The 12,772-nt window shown below is 44.4% G+C and overlaps 1 pseudogene; it reads right to left on the reverse strand.

The window, feature by feature from the left end:
• Positions 1–641: 641 nt before the first annotated feature.
• Positions 642–2,302, reverse strand: LOC116693993 (gigaxonin-like; annotated as a pseudogene).
• Between the last annotated feature and the right edge of the window lie 10,470 nt (positions 2,303–12,772).

Below are 12,772 nucleotides of genomic sequence, written 5' to 3' on the forward strand. Positions count from 1 at the left end.
TGAAGTGGAAATCAAAGTTCATGACAATAGTAATGCTGGTGTAATCATGAAGCCATATAGATGAGAAAATGATAATAAAGACGGTGGGACAATGACTCCTTGCGATCCTCTCCTCCGGCAATAACAATACACTCCGAGTAGCCTCGGGTTTGAAGGCAGCGAGCAGAGCCTCACCCTGCAGCTGGCCATCCACCACACCTGCGACAGTACTCTGTGTCACCTCCCTCATCAGAGCTCTCCCATGGCCTGGGATACCATGCAGCACACCATGAGGTGTATTTAATTTATGCACAAAAGAACCCCCCCCCCCCCTCCCACAACAAATCTCTCTCTTAACCTCTTTTGTACCTACCTCTAAAAACAGAGCACATGATATGACAGTATTCCATGTACAGAACAATGGCACCTTCAGCAAAGCCATGATATGCTAAATATTAAAACAAACAAGGACTGTGCCTCTGTCACCCACCCAGACATGTTCTCAGTCCTTTCCCCATCTGGGCTTCATTACTTATTAAATTTAAGGTAATGTGAAACATGTGAATCCCTTTGACTGAATTCCCATCATCACATGGCTTGTGTGTTACTCCCTAATAATAAACTATAGCAACATTTAAATGTGGACAGCATTTTACGGGTTCCTATTTCTCTCTCAGGTAGCTCACATCCAGGCCCTGCAGCCATACTGCAGACATCACTTCCTTCATGTGATCCTCAAATACAGACACAAGACCACTTTTGGTTTAAAACAAACAACTTGGCGCACTTAGAGCAAATAAATTCCCTTTTTCCCCACCAGAGGCTATTCAGAAATATATCTTCACTAGTGTTCATTAAAGGCCAAAGCCACTTGTGACTTCCATTCATTGTAATGTTACAGATATGGGAAGCTAAACTCTTTGGTTTTTTTGTACCACATAAATTTCAAAGCTTACCTTCCATAAAAGATATCAACCAACTTATTAAATAAAAAGTTTGACTAGGGAACTATACAAGGGAAGCCACCAGCCTGGTCGGCACTTGAAAAATTAACTTACTCATTACTGATGTAATGTATAATGGTATAATTTTTCAAAAACCAGCTGTTGTCAGAAAAGTCAACATACCCTTTTACATTTTCAAACCCCATCTCCACTCTTAACCGGCAGTAAGCATCACCCCCCGCGATCCTCGTCATGGGCAAACCATCCACCACCGCCCAGCACGTGCTTTCGTTGCCCACGTTTAGCTTCTCCATGGCCAGCAGCTCGCAGAGCCGGTCCGGGGCAACTCCCTAACTCCTCGTGCGCGCCACGTCACGAATGTGTCTGCAAGACCTCAGGCGGCGAGTGGACGTGGTAAAGGCAGTAGTGCAGAGAGAAACCGGATGCCGTGCAGTTCCTGCGGTGATGCAGCTCTGTAAGAACTGGCAGCACAGGGACTTCAGGTCTGACATGAGGAGCATGTCAGATGCCTGTACCATGTCCTGGTGGTCTCTTCACTCAACTGATCTGTGGTGTAAGGAAAGGCAAATGTCATCACACAATTTTATTAGGTAGTCAAGAAAGGCCTCTTACACCCTTCATGGATGGACTCTCATGTTTTCATTATATCTGTTTTCTCTGCCCATGACTAACCCATCTCTGTACTTGTATACTCAAATGTCTCGTTGCTGATCTCATGTTATGGCACTGTTGTTTAACAGCGCTACAATTTTTAGTATTCTGGTTTGTTTGTTTATATATATATTATATATATATATATATATAATATATATATATGTGTGTGTGTGTGTGTGTGTATGTCACGACAACTCTGAAACTGGTCTGGTATTCAAACAAGAAACAAGCTGTAATGTTACCCTACGGACAGATGTCTCATCAGGTAGAAACAAGCGTAGTTACCCACAGGACAGATGTTCATCAGGTAAAACAGCTGTAATGTTACCCTACAGGACAGAGTGTTCATCATCAGGGAGAAACAAGTGTTAATGTACCCTACAGGACATGTTCATCATCAGGTAGAAACAGCTGTAATGTTACCCTACAGGACGAGTTCATCATCAGGGAGGAAACAAGCTGTACTGTTACCCTACAGGACAGATGTTCAGCATCAGGGAGAAACAAGCTGTAATGTTTACCCCTACAGGTACAGATGTTCAGCATCTGTCAGCGTCCACTAGAAGTTGTGTTGCTGCCTGCTGACAGACTCAGATTTTATTCTAAGTGTGTGCAACACTTTATGGGTGGATCCCTACAAGATAGACCTTTTAGTTAAAGATTGGATCCTTTTAGTTTACCATGAACAGCCCCGACTTCACCATCACCAAACCCCCGACTCCATGGAATAATCACTGCTTTTATCATCGTAAAACACCCTTATTCAAAGTGGAGAGAAACTAATAAACACCAAAACCGTCTTAGTTCATCTTTCCACTGTTCCACGCAGAGAAATTGAATTAAACTAATTCAGATTTTTTTTTAAACACGTTCTCGTATTTCATGTCCACAATGCGTTCAGGGTCCCCACTGAACTCTTCAGGAAGAAACAGCCTCCACAACGATGCATTCACTGTCAGCAGAGCCGCTCTTTGTTTTAACAAACTGCTGCTTTTGTTTTTCTGCAGAAATACTTTAAAATAATGTATGTAGCTGTTCTGAACAATATGAGAAATATATTATAGATAAGTTTTTTAATACCCCGATAATGTATTACTAGTAATAAATTGCAATGCGTTTGGTGAAAGTGCCACCTATGTTTTGTCCATCATCTTGGTGTGAGCTACAAAGTCACTAAGCTAGATATTTTATTACATGGAGGTTTTAAAACAGGATTAAGGACTTTCTACTAACCACTGAACGCACACGTCCTTTTACTGAACTCTGATCATTGGCTATTGATGTCATTTGCTTTAAATCTGTTGTTTGTTTTATGTTGAAACTTTTTATGCTGCTGTTTTGGCCAGGCTCTTTTGTAAAAGAGACTGAATCTCAATGGCAATATCCTGGTAAAATAAAAAATAAACAGATATTAAGTGTACGCAGTTCTACATTCCTGCTGTTTGGGTATTTTACTGAAGTACTACAAATTGCTTGTTTAATACAACAAATGAAGAAAATCTTTTTAAAAATATTTATAAACAAATTAAACATTGAATTGACTACTAAGGGCAACTGAAAAAAGAATGACAGTTTTCTTCACACTAACACATAAAAATCTCTGAGTGTCTTTGCAGTATGTTGCAGCCTTTCCACATTGTTCATTGTGCAAGCTAATACGGGATGATGATAAATATTGATATTTTGTACAACACCTAAAACATACATGTCACTTTGTTGTTTTAAATGCTCCGCACTTCACTTCCCCACTGAAGATATAGTCCAGGATCTGTTTCATATGGCCGAGACGCCCTGCAGCTCAATTCTGTATGTAGACCCATCATCCTTTGGGGGATTGTAGTTCACTTGGTCCTACCAGGAACCATTAACAGAAATGAATATTTACAAAACATTATACTAGAAACCTGATATACTCTATTATTCCCCTCAGCTGTATCATCGCATTGGGACAGGAGATGCACCCTAGTGCTATAATATTGTAAAACCAGGCAAAGACAATCATATTTATCTTCTTTCTTCTTTTTTTTTTTTAAACTATTTTTGTATCTTAATGTGTGCGTAGGTGAGTGTGTGTTTGAGCACAGTGAATGGGAACAGTTTCTTTTATGAGAGACAGGAAAAATTCTGTTGTATGTGAACATCACATGACAATACAGTAATGCTGGCAAATATATCGATATATGAGTCTAGATACTGCTTAAAAATTGGATATCCTTATACTGTGATATGATTTTTTTTTCCTGGTTTTAAAGGCTGCATTACAGTAAAGTGTGTCATTTTATAAGTTACCAGACTTACTAGCTGCCTCTCTTATTATTTGCCTTTACTAAATTATTCATTGATTCCACATTATTGGAGAATATTGATCAAAACTCTCGTTGTGTTACTATTCTGTGAAAGCACCAGTCAACCTTACATATAGATAGATGTACAAATATAATATTGATTCATTTGGCCAAAATGTTGTGATACAAAAAAGGGATTCATCCAATCAAAAGGTATGATCATATCTGGGCTAGCTGTGAATGACTGCGAGATTGATAAAGAGCATGAGCAGACCTTATATACGGGCTGGCAGCAGCCAGGATGTTCTTGTGACAGGTAGCTCCTCTCCATCACCACCAGCAGCGCATCGTGAAACTTTTCTCCTGCCAGAAGGTGCGAAGGACCCGGAGGAGTTTTCTGAGAAGTTGTGGGTCCAACCTTGGAACCGGTTTCAGTTGATACAAATCGGGCATGTCCAGGCTTCCCTTCAAACAAATGAACACAGACATTTTGGTTAGCCTTGCACTCTATACACCCACAGCACTTGTTTCATAGAAAGAAATGGCTTTAACAAAGGTTAACCCCACAGTGGCGAGATGTGACAACAAAATCCAAACAATGTAACTGTAACGCTATATTGTTCTACATTACTGGGCTAGTGGGGGGCATGCTTTGAAATGAACGTTGAGTTTACAAGCTGCTGGTGAACTGGCACGTAAAGGCTAGACTAGGCTAGTAGCAAACAAGAACAGTCCTAAACATGTCTGACGATACCATGTTTCAAAATGACTTCCAGGGTACAGCGGAGAGGGAACTAAGCAGCCGACTCTCATTTGGTTAGCCGAATGACTAGCTAGCTAGCTAACGGAGAAAGCTACAAGCTCGAGCCTGCACTGTCACGTCATGGTTTCCAATGGTTCAAACTTGTTATGTCATGTTTTTTTTCTTCTTTTTGTTAATTCCAGTTCAGACGGTCTAAGTGTCTTACCTTGAGACTACGAAATGCGCTTGTCTTTTCACAGACTCACCTTCCTGCATTTAAGACAACATGAATCACTCCAGGCGAGAATGTTGTAAATGGACGTGAAGACATTTGTATTATGCTGCATTCATCGTCAAGGAAATGTGGTAAATATGTGACTCCTGTTTATATATTTATATGTATAATTATATGAGCTATTGATCTAAGATTAACGATAAACATACATATTCACATAAGCTGCCATTCTTAGGCCAAAGATACCGATTAGTTAAATATATCTTTAAACAAGTAGAAAGAACACGCCTTTTATTTGGCTTGAGAATTCATCTGGTACCTGAATGCAGCATCAGCTAGGCGGAAAGCGTTTCAAATTGAAGTTCCAATACTTAATAGCAACCTGTGAACCGACACAATTGCGATAAATATTTGTGTACCAGATACAGATAAGACTTTGTAAAACATGCATTTTCAAAAAAAGATAATAAAACTTTCTCGCTGGGTCATTGTCTGGATTTGGAAATGGATGTATGAAATACGAAAGATAAAGAATCGGAACGGGGCCAAAGCCAACGTGAATGCACCAAAACCGTATTTCCGGTGTGAATAAACCTTTTAAATCAACGATGTTGGTATATTGGTTTTGCAATACAAATAGCTAAATTAATGATATGTAATATGCATTGGTAAACATGTTTTCACCTTATTTTTTCGCCATATATTTATGGCCATGGGCCTACTGGTCTATGCAATAGTACTTCCACTACATTGACTAACATTTGTGCTTTTAATTTGAAGGAAAACTCGCCTTCATTCGGTACCACTGTTCTCTCTCGGTAACTTGAAACGATTGTCGCCGCCATAACTTTGGCCAAACGTCTAAGGTATGATGGTGTTATGCTTTGCCCAGATAATAAACGTAACAGTGCTGACTACGTGTGTATGATAGGCTCTTATATGCATGCTAAGCTAAGCTAGCTACGGGAGAATAATGCAACATCGCTGTAATACTGCCCGTAGCGGGTCAGATCAGTCAGTAAAGTAACGTTACCAGTCCGGGCAGTTTAAGCGTTTGAGTTCAAATTTCTTCCTACAATTAAATCAGTCGTATCAAACCACACATTACTATCGCATGATGGCTCCTGTGTGGTAACGTGTTGTCTTTGTGGCGATGCTGTGATGTGGAACCAGTGAGCCTGCTACATGTTGCCTGACGGAACATAACTGAGACAGACAGTTTGAAACTACAATAATGCGTCGAGCTGCTCGGCAGACTGTCTCCGTGGATAGAGCGCCTCATCCTGAGCCATGGCGGTCCGGGGGGAGCAGCAGCGGCGGCTGAAGGCTCATGTCATCGGGGTGGGTCAGATGTCTCAGTCCCAGGCTCAGGGCTCTGAGGGCCCCACAGGGCTGCTCTTTCTATCCGACGGGGTGCTCCAGATCCCTGCCATCCTCACGGCGTCCGCCGGGAACATCTCCAGGACCATGAGGACCGCGAGTGTTTCACCAGCCTGGTCACAGCACGGTGTGCATCCAGGACTACCGGCTGCAGTTTCACATGGCCCTGGAACAGACTAAATGCAGGTTCTACTTATCAGTTGGAGAGCTGGCTACAACCGCAGCTGGTCCACTAAAGACAACACCCCCTGCAGCACAACACAGGCCTCCATCAGGCTGAAGATCTGCAAGACATGGAGGGCCCTGCTGGGTCAGGAGACACAGGACTCTCAGAAGAGCCTGTGTGTTTTGATCTGTCCGAGCTGCTGGGGAGTGGCAGCATGACTGTCTGCAGGCGGTGCTGGGACGTCCAGGAGAGGCTGGGGGTGAGCCAGCAGCCCTCCACCTCCACGCTTATCCACCCGGACATGTCCACTGCCACGAGCTGGGGTTTGACAGGGTCGATATAGGGACTCAAATGTTTCAAAGTCCCCATAAAGTGTCTCCTCATCCCGGAGGAAGACGCTCAGCAGCTGCAAACGCCACCGAATGTTGAAAGCATGACAACAGTGGACATTCTGCTGTCTCTGAGGACAGAAAAGAGAGATTCACTTCAAATTGGCAAACCTACAGAGACCATGCAGCTTTCTGTTGATGATGGAGAGTGGCGAATAGCCAGCCAGCATTTGTAGACAGAGATCCAGACGCCATGAGAATTCCCCTCCTGAGGAGGACAGCATCATGCTACATGAGGACATGATCCCAGTCATTATTGATAGTGACACCAAGACTTTATCCAACCCATGGGACATTTTTCCTCCCCCATTTGACACCTTATCATCCTCTGATGCCTCCCCAGAAGCAACACCAACCCAGTCACTGCACAATCCCACTGCTACCGCATTCAAGTCTGCTCATTCTGTGATCCCAACCACACGCAACTTCCTGTCCACAGCTCGAAAGAAGCATCTGGCAGACATCAGAGTCCAGCAAGGGCAGCACAGCTCCCTCCCGCCGTACCAGAAGCTGCCTCACTCAGCAAGCGTCCCCACCACTGCTGCTTCTGTAACCTCACCTTCTGCCATGTCCGACAGAGCCCTTCCTCAGACCGTAACCCTGTGGCCCTCCACAGGCGAGCCCCCACACCGCACAGCACAGCAGCGTCTTCCAGCTGGGGACCAAGGGCCAGACTCTGGGAAAAGACCCTGAGGTGACTGTTAAGGGAAAATTAGGAAGGCAAAGAGAAGAGTAGTGAGCCCACAGTGGAGAGGAATCATGGAAGCCCTCCGTCTTGGCTCTTTGACACTCGCAGACTCCGGGGCCAAAGAGGCAGCAGTCACCACGGGTCTAAGTGTCGGGGCTGTCTTCAGAAGGAGGGCCACTGTTCCAGCGACGGCAGGCTGTTCACTTACTCTTACCAAGTGTCAGGAGCCAATCTGCAGGATTTCAGTCAGTTCACAGTCGCAGAGTCCTTGCTGCACTGGGCCGTGAATATCTCGTTCCAAAGACAACAGACACCACCAGAACCTCCAATCAGACCACGGTCACTCCACTTTAGGGTCCATGTGTTGATAGGCCAGAGATCTTCAACAGGGGGTCTGTGATCCCTGGGGTCCTCAGACTTGTTTTTTTGCTGTTGTTAAAATAAGAAATGTCTGAAAATAGACATGAACATGAATCCAACATATTATTAGCAATCGTCTTATTTTAAGAAAAGAATTCATTCAAATTTCATTTAAAAAACAGCAAAACAAAAACATTTAATTCCACACACGTTGATGATATGCTTACTAAGTAAGGGGGCCATCCGCAGATCCAGTTAAGTTAAGGACACTGTGCCTTCCACATGCATTGACGTGTTTAACATTAAAACATGATGTTTGCAAATTGATCCATTCATTTTCATCCATCTGGCCCAGTGTAATTTGCAACTATATGTATTATATGTGTATATATATATGTGTGTGTATATATATATGTGTGTAGTAGGGTGTCCCAGCTCTGTCACTCTTTTAGCTATGGGGTCCTTGGCCTAAAATGTTGAAGCCCCCCCCACCTCGTCAGATATTACAACCTCCTCCATAGTTACGTATTTTATACAGTATGTGTGAAGCACTGAGTAAACAGTTTTAAATTTGTTAACCATGTTGATCCATGTTCACTGTATTTTAAGCTTGTCCAGAGTAAATAAATAAAACCCAAGTACCTTTGCTGTCTTAATTAAACTAGAAAACATCCCGTCCACTTCCACATGTTCACAGGACTCAGCCTACATGGGGCTCCCACTCTGCTGGCTAAGCCAGAGGCTGCACCAAGATTTAAATTTAGGTGACTTATTTATTACTTATAATTCTTGATAAAAGCTTAGTTTATTCCCACCAAATTCCCATATATTTTCTCAAATACCACATTTTTCTATTTGTCCAGTAGGTGTCACCAATACTACTAAGGTGTCACAAATACTATATATTGAACTTTTATTACACATAGAATGAAGTTGAAACGCAGATTTTTGTTGCAAAACTGTGAAATTTCCACAGATTTTAACCAAACTGGACACCAGACTGAACTCTCAACATTGTAACGACAGTGATATAATACCAGAGGACGCTCTACAGCGTCCCGTTAGTGATGGCGTTGCATAGTCTGTCCCCCAGAGGACGCTCACAGTGTCCCTGTTAGTGATGGCGTTGCATAGTCTGTCCTCCAAGGATGCTCTACAGCGTCCCTGTTAGTTGCGTTGCTAGTCTGTCCCCCAGAGACGCTCTACAGCGTCCCGTTAGTGATGGCTTTGCATAGTCTGTCCCCAGAGGATGCTCACAACGTCCCTGTTAGTGATGGCGTCGCATAGTCTGTCCTCCAGAGGACGCTCTCACACGTCCCTGTTATGGTGGCGTTGCATAGTCTGTCCACCAGAGACGCTCTACAGCGTCCCTGTTAGTGATGGCGTTGCATAGTCTGTCCCCCAGAGGACGCTCTACAGTGTCCCTGTTAGTGATGGCGTTGCATAGTCTGTCCTCCAAGGATGCTCTACAACGTCCTGTTAGTGATGGCGTTGCATAGTCCTGTCCCCCAGGGACTCTACAGCGTCCCTGTTAGTGATGGCGTTGCATAGTCGTCCCCAGAGGATGCTCTACAACGTCCCTGTTAGTGATGGCGTCGCATAGTCTGTCCTCCAAGACGCTCTACAACCGTCCCTGTTAGTGATGGCGTTGCATAGTCTGTCCACCAGAGGACGCCTACAACGTCCCTGTTAGTGATGGCGTTGCATAGTCTGTCCACCAAAAGACCCACAGCGTCCTGTTAGTGATGGCGTTGCATAGTCGTCACCAAGGACGCTCTGTTAGTGATGGCGTTGCATAGTCTGTCCACCAGAGGACGCTCTGTTGTGATGGCGTTGCAGTTGTCCCACCAGAGGACGCTCTACAACGTCCCCGTTAGTGATGGCGTTGCATGTCTGTCCTCCAGGGCGCTCTACAACGTCCCCGTTAGTGATGGCGTTGCATAGTCTGTCCACCAGAGGACGCTCTACAACGTCCCTGTTAGTGATGGCGTTGCATATCTGTCCACCAGAGGACGCTCTACAACGTCCCCGTTAGTGATGGCGTTGCATAGTCTGTCCACCAGAGGACGCTCTACACGTCCCTGTTAGTGATGGCGTTGCATAGTCTGTCCACCAAGATGGTCTACAACGTCCCGTTAGTGTGGGCGTTGCATAGTCTGTCCACCAAGGAACGCTCTACAACGTCCCTGTTAGTGATGGCGTCGCATAGTCTGTCCTCCAGAGGACGCTCTACAAAGTCCCCGTTAGTGTGGCGTTGCATAGTCTTTCCTCCAGAGGACGCTCTACAACGTCCCTGTTAGTGATGGCGTTGCATAGTCTGTCCACCAGAGGACGCTCTACAGCGTCCCTGTTAGTGATGGCGTTGCATAGTCTGTCCACCAGAGGACGCTCTGTTATTGATGGCGTTGCATAGTCTGTCCACCAAGGAGGCTCTGTTAGTGATGGCGTGCATAGTCTGTCCACCAGAGGACGCTCTACAACGTCCCTGTTAGTGATGGCGTTGCATAGTCTGTCCACCAGAGATGCTCTACAACGTCCCTTAGTGATGGCGTTGCATAGTCTGTCCACCAGAGGACGCTCTACAACGTCCCTGTTAGTGTATGGCGTCGCATAGTCTGTCCTCCAAGACGCTCTACAAAGTCCCCGTTAGTGATGGCGTTGCATAGTCTGTCCTCCAGAGGACGCTCTACAACGTCCCTGTTAGGATGGCGTTGCATAGTCTGTCCCACCAGAGGACGCTCTACAGCGTCCCTGTTAGTGATGCGTTGCATAGTCTGTCCACCAGAGGACGCTGTGTTAGTGATGGCGTTGCATAGTCTGTCCACCAGGGACGCTCTGTTAGTGATGGCGTTGCATAGTCTGTCCACCAGAGGACGCTCTACAACGTCCCTGTTAGTGATGGCGTTGCATAGTCTGTCCACCCGAGGACGCTCTGCAACGTCCCTGTTATTGAGGCCGTTGCATAGTCTGTCCACCAGAGGACCCAACGGATGGCAACTGTTGCCAACACTTATTTTTTTTTTGTTAATGTGTTTTTTGTTCAAAAGTTTCATATCAAAATATATTTTGGCCCATCTAGTTGTGCGTCCAAACCAAAGCAGAAAGCTTTCAGCAGATTTGCCGACTCTGAGATCCGTGCCCAGCTGCTGAGTTGTCATCTCCAGACCTGTAAGCAGGTTGTTGGGAGCCGCTGGCTGCAGCTCCACTTTAAAACGGAATCATTGGCTGGCTTCATCTGCTAATTCTAGCACGGCTAAGGAACCTGTTCTGCAGCCTTTAGACTTAGACTGAACTTAGACTCTCTTTATTGATCCTTTTGGAGAACTCCCGCGAGGATTGAAAATTCCAGCAGCAGTTTTACAAGAATAATAAATAAAAATAGATTAAAAAAGACAGTATAAAGACAACAAATAACATAATAATAATAACACAATAAGAACAATCGTCAAATAAAAAAGAAAAGACCATCAATTATTATTAAAGTGTCAGTGTTGAGTCCAGTATTGAAGTGATAAAGTGACCAGGTGTGAATTGAAGTCCAGGTGTGTATGTATGTATGTCTGTTTGTGTACTGTGTGTATGAATGATGAATGTAGGTATGTATGTATATGAATGTATGATGAATGTATGTATGTATATAATATATGTATGTATGTATATGTATGTTTGTATGTATGTATGTATGTGTGTATGTATGTATGTGTATGTATGTATGTGTGTATGTATTATGTGTATGTATGTATGTATGTATGTGTGTGTAGTTATTTGTATGTATGTATGTATGTATGTGTATGTATGTATGTGTGTATGTATGTGGTGTATTTATGTATGTGTTTTATGTATGTTAGTATGTGTATGTTGTATGTATGTATTGTTGTATATGTGTGTATTTGTGTATGTATGTTTATGATTAGTTGTAGTTGTGTGTATTGTTATGTATGTTTAGTGTGTATTTATGTGTGTATGTTGTGTGTATGTTGTATGTATGTATTGTATGTATGTGTTGTATGAGTGTGTGTATGTATGATATGTGTATGTGTGTTATGTGTGTATGTTGTATGTATGTTGTATTGTGTATGTATGTATGTATGTATGTTGTATGTGTGTGATGTATGTATTAGTATTGTTAGTCCTCTCTCCCCATTTCCTCCTCCCCCCTAGTGAGAGTTGTATAGACTAATGCATGAGGACAAAAGGATTCCACTGGGAAGGAGCAGCCTTCCACTGAACCGGCTCCTCTGGGTGCTGATGACGGTGTGCGGGGGGGGGGGGGGGCTGGCATTTTCAGTAATGTCCAGCATTTGTCCGTCCTCCTCTCTGCCACGTCACCATGAGTCCACTTCATGCCGACCACGAGCCGGCCCGCCTCATCAGTTTTCCAGCCTGTGGGGTCCTTCTTTGATATGCTGCCCCCCAGACACACCACGGTGTAGAAGAGGACACTGGTGACCACAACTGGTAGAACTCCACAGCAGTTTGCTGCAGATGTAAAGGACGCAGCCTCCTCAGGAAGTCCCGCCGGCTCTGTGTCTTCCTGTCCAGGTGGCTGCTGTGTGTTGTCCAGCCACAGCCTGAGGTATTTGTATGATTCAACTGCCTCCACCTATGTGGAGGACCAACCGGAAGGGAAGTGAGATCCCTCTAACCCAAATAATATAATCATAATAATAAGTAGAAAGCAGCCAATAAACTCTACATGTCTGGCCCTTTAGTGTGATTCTTATTTTCCGTGCGCTTGCACCACATACACACACACACACCCACACACACACCACAACCCCACACACACACCACACACACACCCGCACGCACGCACACACAGACACACATGCAGGCGCTCGCACACACATGCCCACACACGCATGCACTCGCTCGCGTGCACACACACACACACACACACACACACACACACACACCCCCCAACACCAC

This window comes from Etheostoma spectabile, chromosome 8 (assembly GCF_008692095.1).
Source record: "Etheostoma spectabile isolate EspeVRDwgs_2016 chromosome 8, UIUC_Espe_1.0, whole genome shotgun sequence".
Classification (NCBI taxonomy): Eukaryota; Metazoa; Chordata; class Actinopteri; order Perciformes; family Percidae; genus Etheostoma; species Etheostoma spectabile.